This window comes from Microtus oregoni, unplaced genomic scaffold, assembly GCF_018167655.1.
Source record: "Microtus oregoni isolate MIOR12 unplaced genomic scaffold, Mior012 000053F_ref0000044, whole genome shotgun sequence".
Classification (NCBI taxonomy): domain Eukaryota; kingdom Metazoa; phylum Chordata; class Mammalia; order Rodentia; family Cricetidae; genus Microtus; species Microtus oregoni.
Window position 1 is genome coordinate 7922083 of NW_024543829.1, and position 21534 is coordinate 7943616.

The window sequence follows — 21534 nt, forward strand, 5'->3', positions numbered from 1 at the left end:
AGGGTTTTATATGCCTTATTTCAAAATCTGGTAATTTGAGCCATTGAATCAGTAAGCATTTGCAGATCTTACTGTCGGAGACCAGGGTAGGTGCTCTAGGTGACAGCGAGGGTGGCAGAAGTGTGCCTAAGATACTCAGGGCTCTGCTGAATTGAATTAGCTGTATTAATTATACAAATTATGGCAGTTGATTGCTCACCCCCAAAGATGATAAATGTCGTGGTTTATGTTCAGAAGTCAGTACTAATCTGATATTCTGTATAAACAGGAAGACCTGCCCTATCCTAAACACAGACATATGTTTCCTGAGCTGGGAAACAGGGCCTAACACACTAACTGATAGCAGTCCAGTAGACTGCTGCAGGCAGAGGGACATCACGCTGAAAATGTCGTGGTTTCAGACCCTGAATCCAGATGTATAAGGTAAACCAGAAAAGGGAAGCCAATGCTAAAGGTTAAAGGATAGGGACCAGCCAAATCATGTGGGCCTTATAAGTTCTTATGCATAAAGAAGTTGGAACACTTTTTAAAGATTAATATGAAATGTGCCTTTAAAAAAATGTCTTGTAGCAGTTCAGAGAATGAGAGGAATAAGAACAGTGCCAAGGATCAGAGAGCTGCAAGATCAAAAGTAGGAAGCCAGCATATGGGCCGATTCCTCTCGCCCCACACTTGTGAGTACTCTTCCACTATCTGAGATGAGCCGGGCACTGCTCAGTGTTTTCATCCTCGTGGAGCTTATATTCAATGCAGAAAGATGGAGGAAATGCAGTAGGGGCATGCAATCAAGAAATATCAGGAGGGTTACAAAGAAGGGTGTGAAGAGTCAAGAGAACTTACCATATACTGCATGTGGGCGGGAGATGTTGAAAGACGATGGAGTGACTTAGGGGGTTCTGGCTGGGCAGATCGGAGATAGTAATGTGGTTCACCAGGAGATGTAAGAGGAAGGGCAAGGGGTCCAGAGAATTTCAGTCTTCTGTAGGTAATGTTAAGGCACAGTGGTACAGTGGCAAAACAGAATGTTTAGGGTAAAGCGGTTATAGTACGGTACTGGCACCAGCCCAGACATGGAGACTTATTGGAGCAGAATAGAAGACCCAGAGTCAGAACACGTAGCCATAATCATCTGGTCCTCAGCAGAGGCGAACAGGGGGAAAATAGCCTCTGTGGTAAGTGGCGCTGGCTGGGAAAACTGATTATCCAGATGTTGGCTGAAACTGGATTCTCAGCCCTCACCCTGCACAAAGGTCAGCCCAAACTGGACTCCAGACATTAATACAAGACCCGATTTGAAACAAGTAGAGTAAATGCTCCAAGGGTACACATAAGCACAGACTTTCTGAGATGGACTCCCGCAGCTCAGGAAATAACCGAGCTGACACAGATTGCATGAACTCAGCTGCATCTGCACGGTAAGAAGGAAACGCACACTGAAAAGACATGGGGGAAGAACAGGGTCTCATCAGCTACGGCTGACAGATGGTCAATATCCAGATTGTGAGGAGAGAATGAATCCAGTCAACAGAACTACAGATGACTTTAAATGAACCAGTACAAGTACATAATAAATGCAAGAAAAAAAAATGTCCAGCCTCTTAAGCCATCAGGGAAACACCAATCAAAAGTACACCGAGATTCTAACTCACTGCAGTCGGAATGGCTGTCATCCGGGGCTCCAGCGAGAGGTTTTGGCAGGGATGCCAAACCTTAGATGGTTTCACTGTGTAGCCCTCACTGTCCCGGAACTCACTCTGTATACCCGGGTGGCCTTGAACTCACATAGATCCGTCTTTCTCTGCCCCCTGAGTGCTGGGGTTAAAGGTGTGCACCACCATTGCCTGGCAAGTTTCAACATTAAAAACATGAAATACCTCTGAGACTGGAGGCAAACTTTTAGCTATGAACAGGAGTAAAATGAAAAGAAAGTTATATACAATATAACACAACATGACACCGAGTAAACCCATTCCAAGGGGAGAAATGGGCATAGTGAGAAAAAGACTAGATCAAAGCAAGATTGAAACCCAGTAGGACAAATATTAAACCCTACATGCCCCATGTCCATCATCTCAGATCCATGGGAGCATCCTCTGAACTCCAGCGGCCCCACCCCTGTGCAAGGCCTTGGACAAATATTAAACCCTACATGCCCCATGTCCATCATCTCAGATCCATGGGAGCATCCTCTGAACTCCAGCGGCCCCACCCCTGTGCAAGGCCTTGCTACCTGTAGCTGACATGGCTTCTTTCTTAGGTAGGCTTCAGCCCGTGCAAGAGTTCTTATTACTGGAGTCTCCAACATCCTGGGGTCTTTGCAACTTAAGGTTCACTCTTAAAGCCTTCAGCATAGCTTCTTAGGGGCTCTCTGACCCTACCACACATTTGTCTGGTCTTCCTCTGGAACCTTGGTGTAAACATCAGTGACCCTTCTGCAGTCTGCATTTTTACAAAACTAGCTTCATGTAAACAAGGCCACGCTCTGCTGCCAGCTTGAGAAATAGCCAGGCCTGGTTTTAGCATGAGTTTTCTGGCCTCTGAGTGTTTGGGCAGTTGACCTTATGGTGGGGGAATTGTAGTTGTGTAGTTGGAATTTTCTTTGGGCCACCAACCAGCTCCCAAACAAAGACACAGAGACTTACTATTAATTATGAATGCTCGGCCTTAGCTTAGGCTTGTCCCACTAGGTCTTTAACCTAATCTAACCTATTTGTGGTCATCTGGCAGGCTCCAGACATCTCTCTTTCTCCCTTGTTTGCTCTCGAGCCTATATTCCTCCTCCTACTTATTCTCTCTGCCCGCCAGCCCTACCTATCTCTCTACTTCTTAGCTATTGACTGTTCAGCTTTTTATTAGACCTATCAGGTACCTTCAGCAGGCAAGATGAACCAAATGTAACACATCTTTACTTAGTTAATGTATTTTTTTAAGGGCTGAACGCTCTGTCTGCATGTATGCCTGCAGGCCAGAAGAGGGCACTAGATCTTATTATAGATGGTTGTGAGTCCCCATGTGGTTGTGGGAATTGAACTCAGGACCTCGTGAAGAACAGCCAGTGTTTTTAACCACTGAGCCGTCTCTCCAGCCCTACTTAGTTAAACTAATATTCCACAACATAAACAAGTGCAGCACACCTTTACCTAGTTAAATATCCTGCAGAACTTCCCCTTTGTGGTCCTTTTTCAATAAGATGCCCTCAAAGCTGTTCTCAGTTATTCTTCTTTCAAGTGGGTTTGTGTTTTTATACCTTGAGCTTTCGATGGGAGGGCTCTCGATCCAGGAGACTTCCCTATGTCTCAGTGCAGAGTTGTGTTCCTGTAATGTATCTTTTTGTCGACTACTTTCTCCAGACTTGCTTTGTCAGCAGCTCTAGAAGTTATTTACTCTTCTTTCCTGCCCTAACAGCACACCTTACAGATCCTGCTCTGCTTTTTGGCTTGTGCTTCCCACTGTAAAACTGGCTAAAAGCAGCAAGCCATAACTAATCCACAGCTCGAGTGTTTTACTGCCTTGACTTTTCCTCTGCCATGTAGATTAGCCCATTACTCTTGTATTCAGCCTCACACAGATCTTCATGGACACAATGTAGCCAGCTTCTTTACCAGAATGTAGCACGGATAGGCTCTCATGCTGTTCTCATGCCTTTTTCTACTGTGGAACTCCATGAGCACGGTGGGTGTGCTGGTTTCCTGGCTGTCCACTGAAGGAGGTTCGAGTGTTGTAAACTTCTTTAATCCACATCTCCAGAGTCTTCCACATTCCTCCTACAAACCAGGTCCAAGGTCTAACCACACCGTTCAGTTTGTTAGAGCAGCAGTCTGTTCTCGGTACCCTTTTTAATGTATTGGTTGCTTCTCATCACTGACACAATACCTAACATAAACGACTTAATGGGAAAGATTCTTATTTTGACTCATGGTTTCAGAGGGTTTAAGTCCCTCCTAATGGGGAAGGCTCGCGACAGCTGGAGTGTGAGGCGGAGGCTGTTTCAATCATCGGGAAGCAGAGAGCTAGGCAGGAACCTATGGTAACATTCAGAGACTCGCTTCTAGTACCTCCTCCGACCAGCCCAACCCCATCTCATAAAGTCTCTATGTCCTTAAAGAAGCAGCAGAAGCTGGCCGCTAAGTTCTCAGAACGTGCATATTGGGTATTTCACATTTAAACCATAACCACAATTATATCAAAAAGAGTTTCCAGAAAAGGAAAGATTGGTATAGTACGCCTCAAGATCCCTGACTAGTTGGCAAGAGTATTAACAATTCACAGAGTTTTAGTTAAGAAAGTTGGTTGAAGCTTTGAAGAAAAGACAAAGGACTGATGTGGTTGTGAAGAAAACAGGAGCTAGATTTGAATGTGGCATCATTAAAAGATTAGACGACCACACTGAATGTTCAGACGTGCAACCGTGAGTCGGTGGGGAAACTCCTGTCGTCTGTGCTTCCCCACCTGTCCGAAACCAGATTCAGAACCCACGGGGGTTTTTTTGTTTTGTTTTGTTTTGTTTGTTTTTTTTTTTTTTTGGTTTTTTTCGAGACAAGGTTTCTCTGTGGTTTTTTGGAGCCTGTCCTGGAACTAGCTCTTGTAGACCAGGCTGGTCTCGAACTCACAGAGATCTGCCTGCCTCTGCCTCCCGAGTGCTGGGATTACAGGCGTGCGCCACCAGGGATGAGGTGTTGTATATGTATGATGTTGGTGATCTTTTCTGTTTAACTTTGTATGGGGCTCCTTGTTAGGGGTAGGAAGGTACTCAAGCAAACCAAAATCTTGAGTGTGCCAGACAAACTCTACCCCAGGTTTGCTAGGGATGAGAGCTTACCTGGGAAGACCTAGAGTAAAGGACGGAAGGGGGCGCTCTACTAGTAACTGTCAGTTTTCCTTTCGAGACCTTTGAAATACAACAGAAAATAAATACAACAGAAAGAATCTTAGACTGAAAGGGGAAAGATAAAAATAGAGAAAAGGAATGCCTTCTGAAATGAAAGAAGTTCTGTTTTGTTTTATGCAAAAGCATTAACAAATAAGAAACATGTGCATATATACGTAAGCAGAAACAAGGGGTTGGAAAAGGAGAATGATGGTCGATGAAGGAAGGATTCGGCATCCAGTGTAATCTTAAACATGGCGTTTGCTTGCATTGACAGCGTCTGGTAAATGAGAGAACCAGCTTTCTGTGTGCAGATACTGTTGTGTGACAAAACTTCTTTGCAGGAAACACTGCACTTATCCTCCCACCCTGGAGAGGGAGCCCATGACAGACAAAGTCTGGGCACCACCAGAGTCCAACTTAGTTCAGCAGTTGAGTTTTAGTGGGGTTGCTTACAGGAGTATGGGTGAGAATGATCCCATCACCAAGGCTCACCCCAGCGTGAGTGACAGCTCACAAAGTGGGAAGCTGTAGCTCACTGTTCAGCCTGTTGGCAGCTCAACAAGTTAGGGGTGCCCCCTCCAGGGGTCTCTGTTGGTCCAGACCTCCTTGCGAAAGCTCAGCTGGGTTTGCTTCTCCTGGCAGTGGGTATGGCCACAGTCTTTGCAGCTTGGCTTGTCAGAGAGAGGCCCAGTAATTCTGGTGAGTTTTAGGGATTTACTGGGCTTGTTTTGAGTTGGTTACTTCCCTGCATAAAGAGCTTCCCTGCGGGATGGAATGTCTCTGCCTCAGAGGAGACTGTTACTCAGCAAATACCCACCACACACTATTTACGCTTTGTGTCGTGGGTATGACTAGAAGTTGACATAGACGGGTCCTCATTTTCCTGCATAATGAAGGTAAGAAAAATATCACGTATGTACTGTGAAATGAGAAAATGCTAAGTTAAAGTTGGGGAAATTAAATATATATAAATGTTATTGATGATTTAAATAATTTGGTAGTTTTTTAAAATGTATACTTCAAAATACTGATTTATAAAGTTGATTTTTAAAAATTCTTTTAAAGGCAGGTTTTCTGCATCCTGATATTATAAATCACATATTTTTATTATAAAGCCAGTACTTTTTCTGGTTCTTTTATCAGTTGAGTATAAATGTCAAAATGTTATTATTGATGTCAACAAACATAGGAAGGCTGTCGCCGCCTACTAGTCTACCTATGGTTGATTCTCATGTATATGAAGTTTTTAAAAACAACCCATCTATAAAAGAGGGTATCACTGGATATCTTAAAGAAAAGCTTAGAACTGCATAGCTACAGAATTTTGTCTTAGGAAAGCATTCAAGTTCATGTATTCTACAAGCCAATTAGGAAAGTAATAGATGCCTTAACACGGCAATCACAGAAATGTACTGAGAATAAAGCCAGCGTGTTTACCCTACCTTGACAGTGGTTAAACTCTTGACCATCCACTTTATCCACATGTATTTCTTCATGTTTAATCTGTTTGTAGTGGGGAGGGGAACAAAACAGATGTGCAGTACCTTGGGAGTCACAAATTGAAATGCTGATGGAGGCCAGGAAGGTAATGGCAAATCGATAAAAGAGGCCTCGGGCCACTGTCAGAACACCAACAGGGCGGTGGTTTGGGTCACTGTCAGAACACCAACAGGGCGGTGGTTTGGGTCACTGTCAGCACACCAACATGGCGGTGGGTTTGGGTCACTGTCAGAACACCAACATGGCAGTGGGTTTGGGTCACTGTCAGAACACCAACATGGCCGTGGGTTTGGGTCACTGTCAGAACACCAACATGGCAGTGGGTTTGGGTCACTGTCAGCACACCAACATGGCCGTGGGTTTGGGTCACTGTCAGCACACCAACATGGCGGTGGGTTTGGGTCACTGTCAGAACACCAACATGGCAGTGGGTTTGGGTCACTGTCAGCACACCAACATGGCGGTGGGTTTGGGTCACTGTCAGCACACCAACATGGCGGTGGGTTTGGGTCACTGTCAGCACACCAACATGGCGGTGGGTTTGGGCACCTGGACGTTTTTGTTTAGAACAGAGCAGCCACAAATGCTCAACAGGTGTATATACAGAAATTCATATAGGCAGACAGTAGAAGTTTTTCAACAAAGGCAAATTGCTTATTTTAGGAAAAACTTTTGAATGTTGAAATTAAACAGATTAGAATTTCATCCAGCCCTACCACTTGCTAGCTGAAAGATCTTGGGTGACTTCCTCCCATGGGTCCTCAGCTGCCATGTGTAGGTAATGATATTCTCCCAGCTTCAGGAGGCAGATTTAATAGTATATGGCAAGTTCAGCACGGTGCATAATGATGCTCACGTTATGGCCAGTGGCTGCTGAACGTGAGCGTGTGAGATGGGGTTGATGGCAGAGGGCAACTAGAGAGCTTTCAGGGTCATGGAGCTGTTTTGTCTTGGCTTAATCTTGGCTGCAGCATTGTGTATACCTATCCCAGCATACTGATCACTCTCTTGAAATCCATGAAGTTTTTCAAATAGCTTCCGTGTTAACGCAGCTGATTTCTAACAAGCGACTTACCCCTTCTCTGCTCTTCAGTTGTGTAAGGGATTGGTAAAATAGTTTATAAAAGCCCTTTCCAGAGCTGTCACTCAGCTCTTAGGGTGGAAGGGGAGGTAGTGGTGCAGATTCTTCACTAGAGATGTTAAAGCCTTCCTTTTTGTTTAAACAAAAAAGGGGAAATGGTGTAGGATGTGTTGCTTTCATTGGTTGAATAAAGAAATTGCCTTGGCCTTTTGATAGGGCAGAAACTTAGGTAGGTCAGAAAGACAGAACTGGATGCTGGGAAGAAGAGCAGAGTCAGACAGATGCCATGAAGCTCCAGCCCGAGACGAACATAGGTTAGAATCTTTCCCGGTAAGCCACGACCTCGTGGTGCTACACAGATTATTAGAAATGGGTTAGATCAAGATGTGAGAGTTAGCCAATAAGAGGCTAGAGCTAATGGCCAGTGATTTAATTAACACAATTTCTGTGTGGTCATTTTGGGTATAAGCTAGCCGGGCAGCAGGACACAGCCCACCGCTCCTCGTACTACACTTGTAGAAATAAAATAATTGTAGAATACTAGTAATTCCATGAAATAGGAATATCGAATCTTAACCTTTTTTGGTATGCAGCATCTCATTATAGCCATCTTTTGTTGGTGGTGGTGTGGTTTTGTTGTTGTTGTTGTTTTGGGTTTTTTGTTTTGTTTTGTTTGTTTTTGATGCTAGGAAATCTTTCATCAGAATAGTGCACTGAATTCTTTATACATTTTCAAAGAATTAATAAGTAGGTCAAATTATGTCTGAGGAAATTGCATGCAGTAGTTTGTCTGAACACCCACATCAAAATGCCTCCGACTTGCAACAGCAAATATTGTATCTCTGAAGTTGTGGATGCTGGAGGTTCAAAATTTCCAGGGTGTCAGGCTGAAGTTCTGTGTGCTCTCAGGCCGCTTCCCTGTACAAATGGCAAGGGAGAGCTCCCTGCTACTTCTTTCTCTTAAAGGGATGCACAGATTGGGGCTAAGATTATAGGACTTCATCCATCAGAAAGCCAGGACTCGGGGTGGTTCTGAAAATCCTATGGCCACTCTGCACATATCCTGTCCTATGCAACACAGGCAAGAAGAGTATTCGCTGTCCAACTGCTCTTTCTGACAGGCCACATAAAAGGTTAGTTATAAAACTCTCACTGGGAGTGCAAAGATGAGTATTTGCCTTTTCTTTCTCTTATTTTGTGTGTGTATTACATGCATGTGTGTATGTATGTATATGTACACACACACAAAAGATAGTGGATGGATCAGGCTACAGCATGTCAGAATTGAGGATTCTAAGACTAGGGTTTGAGCACTTCTCCCTGAGGTGTTCTTACACAGTTCAGCATAATTATCTATGGGGCTTTGTACAGAAAAGTCACTAGGAATCATACTATTAAGTATCTACCTAAAAATACCAATAATACAAGTATATTGGTGTGCAAATATACAAATAGTTTAAATGGAAGTTTAGGCTGACTGTTCCCTCCAAGAGCCAAATGTCATTAACACTAAAAAACAAAACAAGAAATAAATAGGGATTTTCTTGGTAAGATGGCAGCCAGCAGCTTGCAACAGGCTGCTGCCTTAGCCAGTACCTACATGAAGCCCATTTTCACAGTCGTGACCTTAGCGAGGCCGAGTGGAGGGAGTGCGAGCTCTTGCGGGCTCTGTCTGGGGAGGTGCCTAGCACTGCCATGTCCTAGATGGACAACACCGTGAAACAGGGATGGGATGAAGTCCGAGAAATGCTCATGAAGGATGTTCGTGTCCCAGCCCCAGAGTGGTTGATCCCGGTCGCTAAGGGAAGGATGGCTCTCCAGGAAACCACTGAAGTGTGCAAGCAGTGAACACACATTATGCAGTTCTTCCGTGAAACAGGAACACTAAGGCCGAAGGATTTCCTGTCCGAGTTCTGTATTGGCCATGACCCAGGAGGTCACCCGATGGGAAGGTGCTTGTTAATATTTAATTATTTTAGAGTACAAAGAAACTCATAATTTGATGGTTGCTTTGTGATTAAAAAAATAAAAACAACAGCCAAAACACCCCTTTTGAGTTGTTGGTCACGCTTGCCCAAGAGACTCCTCTGACATTATAGGCTATTGCTATTGCCCTGGGTTTCTCTCAGAGGTAGAAGGTAAGTCCCTGTTGCTGAAAATTACCATTCACTTTTGACACCCTGCCCAGGCACCTCTGAGCCGGCACTGACCCGAAAGTCTCCTCCCGGAGGACTAGCTTTTATGGGACCAAAAGGTGCCGTGCACCCTTTCAAAGTAGGGAAGCAACCAACAGTCCTGCCCAGGTATGATTCCTGCCCGGTTATGATTCCCATTAACCACAGTGCTGACCAGCATGGCACGATAACCCTGAGGCTGCAGTAGTGGCACACATATGCTCAACAAGAGGAAACCATGCCTGGTACTGGAAACCTAGCCAGCTACCCAGGGTGAGTGACGTCATGAATCTTGGAAGGGAACCAGCAATCACCACTTTACTAAAGCAGTACAGTCCCTGACTGCTTAATAATTGTTTGTCTTTGTATCCACAGATAACTGCAGGAGGAAGGCTCACTGTGGATTTACTTGGCCACGTTGGTGTGCCAATTTGTAGGAGGAAGACCCGCTTGTACGTCCCAGCCACCCAGCTAGCTTAGCCCCAAAATAATCACACAGAAACTATTATTTAAAACACTGCTTGGCCCATTAGCTCTAGCATCTGTAGCATCTGATACTGTAGTCCTCACCCCTCATCAAGGAAAACCTTTGCAGTAGCTTTGCAACAGCTGGAAACCATTCGAGACAACCACTTCCAGTCCAAATATAGAGCTATGGAGCTCCCCCACCAAAAAAAAAAGTAAGAGCAAACACTATAAGTTGTCAGAAATGTTTTAGTTTACAAATCTGAGACAGTGGATTAAAATACCAAGAAGACTGAAATAATACCTACATGTTTTAAGTCCTTTGTACAAACCTGTCACAAGAACATTTTGTGTGCCGTATACTAAGCATAAGCACTACCAGGGTTTTTGTGGGGGGGTTTGTTGTTGTTGTTGTTGTTGTTTTGCTTTTGTTTAGTTGGGTTTGTTTTGTTACTTTATTGTCATGTTTTTCAGTGGAGACCTTAAGATAAAATAGTGAGACCCTACATGTTCCCCAGAATTAAGCCCCAGCAACCATTAACTCAGACCTAGCTCCGTGTCCTGCCCATTGCCCTGGTGATGGTTTTCCTCCACCATATTTTAACACAGATAACAGTCGTCATTGCATACACTGATTTTTAAATTTATAAAAGATCTATTTTTATTTATGTGTGTGTAGGTGTGTGCCACATATGTGTGGGTTCCCACAGAGGTTGTGTGACCCCCCTCAAGCTGTAATTACAGGAGGTTCCCACCTTGGTGCTGGGATCCAAACTTGGGGCCTTCTAAAAGAACAGTACATATGCTTAACTGATCAGCCATCTCTCAGGCCTCGTCCATCGATACATATTTTTTATTGAAAAAATAGATTTTTTTTCTCACATAATATATCCTCATTACAGTCTCATCTCCCTCTGCTCCTCCCTACAGCCCCTCCCACCCAGAGTCACTGCCTTTCTGTCAAACAAGCTTCTAAGGGACAATAATAAATTAAAATATGTAAAATAAGTTAAAACAAAAACTAACACACTGGAATTGGATAAAACACAAAAGGAAAAGAGCCGAAGAGAAGGCACAAGAATCAGAGACCCACTCATTCACATACTCAGGACTCCCATAAAAACACTAAACTAGAAGCCATAATATATATGCAAATGACCTGTGCAGGCCACATGCAGACACATGCAGGCCCATGCAGCCCCCATGCACACCTGTGCATGCTGCCTCAGCCTGAGTTCATATGAGCTTTGCTCATGCTGATTTAGAGGGCCTGGTTCCCCTGGTGTCCTCATCCCCTCTGACTCTTACACTTTCTGCCTCCTCTTCAGTGGGGTTCCCTGAGTCCTGACAGAAACATCCATTTAGAGCTGAGTGTTCCAAGGGTCTCATTCCTTACATGATGCCTGGCTGTCTGGCTGTGGGTCTCTGTATGGTTCCCATCTGCTGCAGAAGGGAGCTTCTCTGCTGGCTGAGCAAGGCACTGATCTATGAGTGTAGAATATTGTTAAGTCATTTTATAGCTACTTCCTCTTTTTCTTTCAGTTTTCTTTTTTATTTTATTGTTTAGAATGGTATTTGGTTTTATCCTAGCCCCTGAGCTATCTAGCTGCAGGTTCTCGGTCACCCAAGTAGTGTCACATACGGGTTCTATCTCATGGGGCAGGCTTCAGTCTAATCACATGTTGGTTACTCCCACACACCTTTGTGCCACCATTGTACAAGTGGTGTCAGGACATCCTTGTAAACGGAAGGGTTTTTGTCTGGGTTGATGTTTATGTTTCTCTGTTGATAACACGCAGAGTACCGAAGACACTAGAACACAGGGCGGAGGCTGTGTGTAGACACAGCTCTACTTCATAGTCAGTGAGTTGTGTAGGCAGGCAGTGGAGCCTTGCCAACAGTTTGTGGAGAGCAACATGTTGACTTGGGAACAGCCTGGGTTGTTTGGTGATTCCCGTGGGACCCCTTTGGTCAACAACTACTGGAACTGGTGTATCTACCTGCTTCTGCCTCGTGGGAGCTCTGTAGTATAATTGGAGATCAGGGGCAAGATCTCCATCAGTTCTTTACTTATTCAGGATTGTTTTAGCTATCCTGGGTGGGTGGGTGTTTCCATATGAAGCTGATATCCTTTTAAGATTTGTCAAGAATTTTGATAAGGATTGCATTAAATCTGTGGATGGCCATTTTTACTCTATTAATCCTATCAGTCCATGAACATGGGAGGTTTTTCAGTCTTTGAACATCGTCTTTAATTTCTTACCTCAGTGCCTTCAAGTTTTTATCATACAAGTCTTTCGCTTGTATGTATGGTTAGAATTACTCCAAGATATTTTATATTATTTGAGGTTATTATGTGTTGTTTTCCCGATTCTTTCCCTCTCTCTGTCATCTGTATATAGGAGTGCTGTTGATTTTCGTGAGTCAATTTTATATCCAGCTACTTTGCCGAAAGTGTTTTTCTGCTGTAGGAGTTTCCCAGTGGAATTTTTGAGGTCTCTTGTGTATAGTATCATATCATCTGCAAATAAAGACATTTGGACTCCTTTCCAGTTTGTATCCCATGGTCTCTTCCAGTTGTGTTATTGTTACAGCTAAGACTTCGGGTGCTGTGTTGACTAGGTATGGAGAGACTGGGCAACCTTGTCTTTCTATGATTTTAGCAGAATTGCTTTGAATTTTTCTCTATTTAAGTTGATGTTAACTAAAGGCTTGTAAGTTGTCTTTATCATATTTAGGTATGTCCATTACATCCCTAATTTCTCTAGGAGATTAAAAGTATCAAGAAGGGGTGTTGGATTTTGTCCAAAGACCTTTTCTGCATCTAATGAGCTGATCTTGTGGTTTTTGACTTTCAGTTTGTTTGTATGGTGGATTACATTTATCAATTTATGTATGTTGAACCATCCCTGCATCTCTGGGAAGAAGCCCACTTGATCATGGTAGATGATCTTTATGATATTTTCTTGGATTCAGCTTGTAAGTATATTTTTTGAGAATTTTGCATCGATATTCATAAGGTAAATTGGTCTGTAATTGTATTTGTTTGATCTTTATGTGTTTTGGGTGTTAGGGCAACTGTGGCCTTGTAATATGGATTGGGCACTATTCTGTTTTGTTGACTAATTTGAGGAGTGTTGTCATTAACTTTTCTTTGAAAGTCTGGTAGAATTCTGCACTGGAACCATCTGACTCTGGACTTTCTTTGGTTGGGAGACTTTTAATGACTGTTTCTATTTCTCTAGGAGTTATAGGTCTGTTTCAGTTGCTTATCTGTGGCACCTATGGAGAAGATTATCCATTTCTTTTTGATTTTCCAATTTGGTAGAGTACAGGTTTTTAAAGTATGTCCTTATAATTCTCTGGATTTTCCTCAGTGTCTGTTATGTCTCCTTCTTCATTTCTGGTATTAATAGTTTGACTCTTTTTCTCACCACCTTTTAGTTAATTTAAATAAAAGTTTGTCAATCTTATTTTTTTCTAAAAGAACCAACACTTCATTTTATTGAAACTTTGTATTTTGTTTATTCATTTCTATTTTATTGATTTTAGCCCTGAGTTTGATCATTTCTTGCCATCTACTCCTTTTGGATGTGATTTCTTCTTTCTGTTCTAAAGCTTTCAGGTATGCTGTTATTTTACTACTATGAGATCTTGCCAATGTTTTTATGTAGATACATAATACTATGATCTTGCCTCTTAGAACTGACTTCATTGTGTCCCATACGTTTGTTTTGTTTGCTTTTTTGAGACAGGCTTTCTCTGTGTAGCTCTGGCTGTCCTGGAACTCACTCTGTAGACGAGGCTAGCCTCGAACTTACCGAGATCCGTGTGCCTCTGCCTCATGAGTGTTGGGGTTAAAGGCGTGTGCCACCACTGCCCGGCTTGTCCCATAAGTTTGAATTGTTGTGTATTCATTTTCATTTGATTCTAGAAAGTCCTTAATTTTCTTTTCTTAGTTTCCATCTTGACTCATTTTTCATCCAGTAGTAAGTGGTTCAGTTTCAATAAGTTTGTAAGCTTTCTGTTGTTTCTGTTGCTGTTGATGTCCAGCTTTGCTCCTTGGTCAGACAGAATTCAAGGATGAAAACAGAGACGGCACTTTTTGTTTCCGGGCCACCCAGACCCAAATAACCACGCAGGAACTATATTAATTACAACACTGTTTGACCAAAGGCTTAAGTGTATTTCTAGCTAGCTCTTACATCTTAACCCAATTCTATTATTTCATATTTTACCACAAGGTAAAATATGAAGATAATTCATTTTTATGGTTAACTCATGTCTTGCTTCTTGGAGCTACATGGTGTCTGCCTGACTCTGCCTTCTTTCTCCCCTGCATTCAGTTTAGTTTTCCTGCCTAGCTATATTCTGCCCTGCCATAGGCCAAAGCAGCTTCTTTATTAACCAGTGGTAATAAAATATATTCATAGCATACAGAGGGGAATCCCACGTCACAAGGACTTATTTCAGTTTTCTTGTATTTGTTGAGACTTGCTTTGTGTCCAAGTATGTGGTCAATTTTGGAGGAAGTTCCATGAGCTACTAATATGAAGGCATGTTCTTTTGGGTTTGAGTTAAATGTTCTGTGAGTATCTTTTAGATCTGTTTGGTTTATAATGTGGGTTAACTCCATCATTTCTCTCAAGGTTTTATCCGGATGACCTGTGCATTGTTGAGAGTGGGATGTTGAAGTTCCCGCTATTAGTGTGTGAGGGTCTGTGATTTAAGCTGTTGTTGTATTTTCTTTTATTCTAGCCCCACATTGGAACGCCAGAATGTAGTTGGTTGTTTTTTGCTCTTTTGGCTTTGGGGGGCCTTCCACCCAGCTCCCAAATAAATCATATAGAGTCTTACTGTTTCTTATGAACTCCTGGCCTTAGCTTGGCTTGTTTCTAGCCAGCTTTATCTTAACTTAAATTATCTCATTTATCTTTTGCCTCTGGACTTTTACCTTTCTGTATTTCTGTATATCTTACTTTGACTCTTGTTCCATGACTGGCCCCTGATGTCCTCTCTCCTTATTCTCTCTTGCTCCTGCTGCTGCTTCCCAGATTTCTCCCATTTATCCTCTCTGCCTCCCAGCCCAGCCTATCCTTTCTTCTGCCTCCCTATTGGCCTCCGGCTCTTTATTAGACCATCAGGTGTTTTAGACAGGCAAAGAATCACATTTCGCAGAGTTAAACAAATGCAGTGCACACAAAAGCAGCACAGCCTTACGTCATTAAGCAAATGGTCCATAGCATAAACAAATGTGACACACCTTAAAATAATATTCCACAACAAGCTGTAGTCCTGTTTCTCTCACAGACTTGAGTGCCCTTGTGTTTGGTACACAGATGTTAAGAATTTCAGTGTCCTCTTGGTGGATTTTCCCTTTGGTGAGTCTATACTGTCCTTCACTATCTCTTCTGATTAATTTTGGTTTGAAGCCTATTTTGTCAGACACTAAAATGGCTACACCAGCTTGCTTCTTGCATCCATTTGCTTGGAATATTCTTTTTTATCCTTTCACCCTGAGGTTATGTCTGTCCTGATTTTAATATTTTAAAATGTACCTCTAAAGGACAAAGTGCTTTCATTTTTAATGACTGTAAATGCTATATTAATTTATTATTAGTTTTAAATAAAGCCCCTCGGCTTTATTAAAGAATTCAGCTAGGTTCAAATTTACACTTGTTTAAGCTTTTGTTTTGTTTTGTTTTCTGTTTGTAAATTCATTCACAGCCTTTTGAAAGTTGTTTTTTGTAAGCAACCAAATATTTTTTAAAGAAACTAATCTTTCAATTTCCACTCTGGAGTTTGCCAAGTGTATGTCAGTAATGCAATTGAAGATGCTTCCTGTCCTCTGCCTTTCCAGTTGGAATTGGATTTAGAACCAAGTCTACATGGCCACAGGAGCTGTTTCGAATCTAAGGTTGAATTAATTTCAATTAAATCAAATTAACTTATTTGTTACAGTACAGTGCCCTCATTTCAGATGACCAATATCCTCCACATGTACCGAATGGCTGCCGAGTGAGGTGGTGTGTCTGTGCTGTGTGCTTATCTACTGGGAGGCAGGCAGTGTCCCCATGCCTCCTTTCTTGACTTTCATGACTAATGCCCAAGTTCGTTATGTCATTAAAGGGCACAGAACACTGACCATGTTCTAAAGTCACTTGCCACTGGCATGATCCCCGAACACTTGGCTGCTGCCTTACCTTACTTAGGCCGTGTCATTTCTCAGAAGTGCTGGGAAGTGAAGATACAGCAGAGCTCGTGTGCGGGTTAAAGGGACAGGAAGTTACAGTTAAAAATGAGCCCCAGGTACGTGGATCCTTAGGTAAGGGTAAGGATCGGATTGATTCGAAAGGAAGACGCTGAAGCTATAGCTTGCCCTTCGCCAGCCATCTGCTTGTTCCTTTTCTCTTCTTAATAATGTTTTAAATTAACACGTCACCCTCAGCCTGGGACCTCTTTCCATTCATTTTCTTGTGAGAAACTTGTCATGGAACTTCAACAGCTGTCAACAGAAAGACAGGACTGGCATTCTGTCTTCCTGTGGGTGTGACGTCTGGAACCACTGCAGCTGCTTTGTTAGGCTAAGGATGACAGCAGCCAGCAGGATTAGCACCAGGAAGCTGGATCTCCGAACCAAATCTTGTCTGGAGTCCAGCCTGCCTCTCCTTTTTCTGAATTAACTTTATTAAGGTAAAATTTACATGCAGTAACATGTGCTCTTTTTGACCATACATTTTGGTGAATTTTGCTGACATAAGTGCACACGAGACACTTCCCAAAATACAGGAAGCACACGATCATCTCAGACTGTTCTTTCCTTGCTTCCACAGGTCAGTTACCCTCGCTACCGATTGTAGAAACTACTGATCTTTCCTGTCTCTCTGTGAAGTGTTTCTGTAACTGGATTTAGTGGCTAAAGTCCCACCTCCAGCAGCCCCGACAGGCAAGACTGGGCCACGCATGCCCATACCCCAACTAAAGAGGGATGGCAAAAAGGCAGGAAATGCAGTTGATGCACCAAGAAGAGACACGAAGGGTCCAGGACCTCCGTACATCTTTGGGGTGCTGACATGAGCTTTGGTTTTAAGTGAAGGAAGGATTAGGACAAGGACAAGAAGGCTCAGAGCACATCTGGATGAGACATAGTTAGCTGTCTACCCAGGATGGGGTCTGGAGGCCTCAGCACTGTGGATGTACATGGTAGTCTAAGGAAGAAGGGGAGCAGTCTGGTTGTGTGAGGTGGCTGCTGGGGTGCTGGGATCCAGAGTGACCACAGGCCCCGTGCCTTCAGCCTGGAAGGAGGGTGACAGGTTGGCAGATGCCCTGCAGTGATTCCCGGGCTCATGCAGACTTGAAGCACACAGACACACAGCAAAGGCGGGGCTTTAGGGCATAAAGGAGGACTTGGTGCTGGCTGCTGTTTCATAAAGAATTTCTGGGGGCTGGAGAGATGGCTCAGTGGTTAAGAGCATTGCCTGCTCTTCCAAAGGTCCTGAGTTCAATTCCCAGCAACCACATTGTGGCTCACAACCATCTGTAATGAGGTCTGGTGCCCTCTTCTGGCCTGCAGACAAACACACAGACAGAACATTGTATACATAATAAATAAATAAATATTTTTAAAAAAAAAATTAAAAAAAAAAGAATTTCTAAGTGCTTGCTCCTTCTAGACATTTCCTGGCTTTTTTAGATTTGTTCGCTTGTTTAATGTTTTCTTTTCCCTTCCGTAGGTGTGTGTTTGGTAGTGCATATTCATCGTGAAAAGAAACTTTCCTAAAAGGTTGTGCAATTTTGTGTTCTCACTAGCAATTTTTAAAAATAATATTTTATTATAATTTTATTAAGTAATGAATTTATTTTGGTTGTGTGCGTGTATGTGCGTATGCACATGCATTCTGTGACCCACCTGTAGAGTTCAGAAGACAACTTGCAGAAGGCAGTTTTCTCTTTCTACCGTGTGGGGGTCCAGGGATAAAACTCAGGTCGTCGGGGCTGGTGGCAAGCTTGCTTACCTAACACTGAGCCGTTGGGGAGGTTCCAGAGAAGTTTCTGGAGAGGGATAGGAGTGGTAACCATGAGTAAAGCACTCGGTCAGCCCCACTGCACTGTGCATGTTCTAATTGCTGGTGATACCCAGGCAATCATCTGCAATACTCCGCCTGAGAGCTTTTCCACACCTGAAAGAACTTTAATTGGGTGAACTAGAAGTGTAACTTTTGCCTTGTAGTAAGGCTTGATCTGTCTGCTTGGGAAGACTCATGGTACACACATGCCAGGACCCTGATGGCCTTGATACACATTTGGGGAGGTGGGTAATTGTTTTTGCAAGGTTTCGGCCTATCATGTACTTAATATTACTGCTACCTCTCAATCCCAGTTTGTTCCCTCGGCCTAACAAGATTTCCCCGCCCTGCCAGGATGTTCCTGGTCCAGGAGCTCTCCGGGCAGAAAGCCTGTGCAGTAACAGAACCCACCTTGTTGTCCCTTTGGTCCCAGCAGTCGCAGTCTTACATCATCGACTACCATCTAGACCTGAGTTTTAGTCACCGTTACCCCAGCTTTTTTCAGTGGGGCCTTGGTGGATTATTCCAGTTCTTGTCATGACCTGTAGGGGGAGGCTTATGTGTGAGGTTTCTTATTTTCGCTTATTTTCTCTCTCTCTCTCTCTCTCTCTCTCTCTCTCTCTCTCTCTCTCTCTCTCTCTGTGTGTGTGTGTGTGTGTGTGTGTGTGTGTGTGTGTGTATGCATGCTCATTTCAAGTCCCAACCCTTCACTGGTTTTCCCCATAGCTATTTTTCTTTTTACAGTCTAGAATTTTCCAAATAGATGTGCAGTTACATAATCTACAGATACAGGTTGGCATTTCTTTTGCAGTTCTCAGTGTCTGTGAATTACCAGTTGAATTGCCTGATATGGGAACTAGAGTGTGCACACCATCCCCAAGTCTTACTTTTGGCAGAAAGTCCCTAACATTTCCCTCTATGAGTAGGACACTTGCATTCCTTGCTTTTATTTCATGTATTGTTGAGTAATTTTCTCAAGAGACTGTCAGCCCCTTTGGGGCCAGTACTTGGCCTAACTCTTATTCCTATGTCATGTGTTCTTTATTTGAGCAGCTAGAGAAAGACTGCATATCCCTATTTATGCCAGTTCTGTGCATGGAAAAATAGCAGAACCCTGCTTTATACCATTGCTGCCCACGACTCTCCTCCCAAGTCCTCCCCTCCCAAGAGTAGGACCTCGTGGAGGTGTGTAAATGCTCCGCAGTAAGCACAAATGGCTGCATGTTCAGCAGTGTATTAACGTCATAGAAGCCCACTGCAGATTGGCCTAACCCGGTGCAGGGAATCAAAGTCACCTCCATCAGGTGTAAAGTACAGCAGGACCTTTCATACGGTTCTAGAGCAAACTCATTACTGCAATTGAAAGGCAGAATGAGGATGCAAATCACATGAGATTTTGCAGGTAGAACCAGTCTGGAGAGCTTGACGAGCCCAACTAGGATTTTAAACTTTTTCTTTAAATATAGTAAAAGACAAACTATACTGGTTTGCTTGTTTTGTTTTTGCAAGTGTGTGTGTGTGTGTGTGTGTGTGTGTGTGTGTGTATGTGTGTGTGTGGTTAAGTCTCATAACTAACTGCTCTGTGTGTGTGTGTGTGTGTGTGTGTGTGTGTGTGTGTGTGGTTAAGTCTCATAACTAACTGCTCTCTGTATGTGTGTGTGGTTAAGTCTTATAACTAACTGCTCTGTGTGTGTGTGTGTGTGTGTGTGTGTGTGTGTGTGTGTGGTTAAGTCTCATAACTAACTGCTCTGTGTGTGTGTGTGTGTGTGTGTGTGTGTGTGTGTGTGTGTTAAGTCTCATAACTAACTGCTCTCTGTATGTGTGTGTGGTTAAGTCTTATAACTAACTGCTCTGTGTGTGTGTGTGGTTAAGTCTTATAACTAACTGCTCTGTGTGTGTGTGTGTGTGTGGTAAAGTCTTATAACTAAGTGCTCTCTGTATGTGTGTGTGGTTAAGTCTCATAACTAACTGCTCTCTGTATGTGTGTGTGGTTAAGTCTTATAACTAACTGCTCTGTGTGTGTGTGTGTGGTTAAGTCTTATAACTAACTGCTCTCTGTATGTGTGTGTGTGGTTAAGTCTCATAACTAACTGCTCTGTGTGTGTGTGTGTGTGGTTAAGTCTTATAACTAACTGCTCTCTACATGGTGGAAAGAAATCGTAGGACGCCAAGAATGCACTATTATGAGCTTTCAGTCATTAAGGCTTCTTGTCCATCTGGACTGGGGTAGCTGTCTCCAATGGGTTTTAACTCCAAGAGCTAAGCAATGTTTCTTTCATAAAGAGGAAGTACGTGCATGTCTGGATCCTTTGTTTTTAAGTGAGAAATACACCGTGGGAGTTGATATAGAGTCTGAGTTCGTCTCTAAAGTAAGTAATATAGATGTTTTAGTGACTAATGACTGCGTCCAGGGTTCTACGCAGTTACTGCTCTGAAGAGAAAGCTACTAAAATGTAAGAAGCTGTGGTTTCTTCATACGTAAAATGACTGTTCAGTTTTAAGGGCTCACTTAACGGATGCTTGCAAGGCATTTAGGAGTTAGCTGGCACATAGCTGCCAACCCTTCGGTGTGGTTTTTATTCAAGAGCTTTAGCTACTAAATGAAGAGAGAACAGAAAGAAACCACCAGATGGAGAGACCATAAATATAAGCATTATTTATAATACCACCACTTTATACAAGTGAACAAGCCAGGCTTTCAAGAAGTCATCCAATTAATGTCAGTGTCTAAATGCCACAGAGCTGGGGTCGGATCCCAGCAGTCAGTACTGGAATTTATGCCATCACCACACATACCTGAGCGTCACACGACTTCCCTCCTGATTGTCACAACTCCAGAAGCGTACAAAGTGTTTAGTTAGGACCATTAATCCTGTCTAGTTTGTGAGATGGGAACCATTAACCCTTCTTATTATTTAGTGAAATGAAGACCATTAGCCCTTTGTAGTATTGAATTAGTGATACTAGAAACAAAATACGTCAGAAGACTTAGGTACCAGTGAAGTTTACATTGAAAACCTTTTAGGTGTCACCCGCTCCATTGGCTGGCATTTTAACTAGCCGGCTGCTGACGTGTGGTTAGAGAAGTGATATTTATTACAGTGCTTCCTTTTTCCAATATTTGCTATCAGTAAGGCTAGCATTCCGTGAGACTCTGTAGAGACTGTGAGTCCTGCTGCCACAGTAAAGAAGGTAGCATGTTTGCGTGTGTGTGCGTGTATGTGTGTGTGTATGTATGTGTGTGTGCGTATGTGTATGTGTGTGTGCGTGTGTGTGTGTGTGTGCGTGTTTGTATGCATGTGTGTGCGCGTGTGTATGCGTGTGTGTGTGTGCGTATGTGTGTGTGTGCGTATGTGTGTGTGTGTGCGCGCGCACGCA

The 21534-nt window shown here is 43.1% G+C and overlaps 1 protein-coding gene and 1 pseudogene across 2 annotated transcripts in view; both read left to right on the top strand.

Moving 5' to 3' along the window:
- Nucleotides 1-21534, top strand: part of Lrp12 (LDL receptor related protein 12) — an 80380-nt gene that overhangs the window by 20306 nt on the left and 38540 nt on the right. The gene's annotated exons all lie outside the window — the stretch shown is intronic.
- LOC121437690 lies at nt 9004-16950 on the top strand (annotated as a pseudogene).